The 224-nt window shown below is 43.3% G+C and overlaps 1 protein-coding gene across 1 annotated transcript in view; it reads left to right on the forward strand.

Moving 5' to 3' along the window:
• Positions 1–224, forward strand: part of LOC108770529 (protein takeout-like) — a 6422-nt gene that overhangs the window by 1336 nt on the left and 4862 nt on the right. The window lies entirely within an intron of this gene.

Raw genomic sequence — 224 nt, forward strand, 5'->3', positions numbered from 1 at the left:
ATTCCAGATTTGAATTAGGGTTTGCGATAAATCTTCGAGACTGACAGGTTGTCTTGCCAAATTTCGTAATCTACGACCCATTATGTCCCATATGTGTTCTATGGGGTTCAAATCAGGACTCATTGCAGGATGTGGAAGAAGTCTAATTGAATTTTCCGCCAAAAATTCGCGAGTAGTGACTGCGGTATGCGGCCGTGCGTTATCTGGAATAGAATTCCGCAGGA

The sequence above is a fragment of the Trachymyrmex cornetzi genome, unplaced genomic scaffold (genome assembly GCF_001594075.2).
Source record: "Trachymyrmex cornetzi isolate Tcor2-1 unplaced genomic scaffold, Tcor1.1 scaffold129, whole genome shotgun sequence".
Taxonomy (NCBI): domain Eukaryota; kingdom Metazoa; phylum Arthropoda; class Insecta; order Hymenoptera; family Formicidae; genus Trachymyrmex; species Trachymyrmex cornetzi.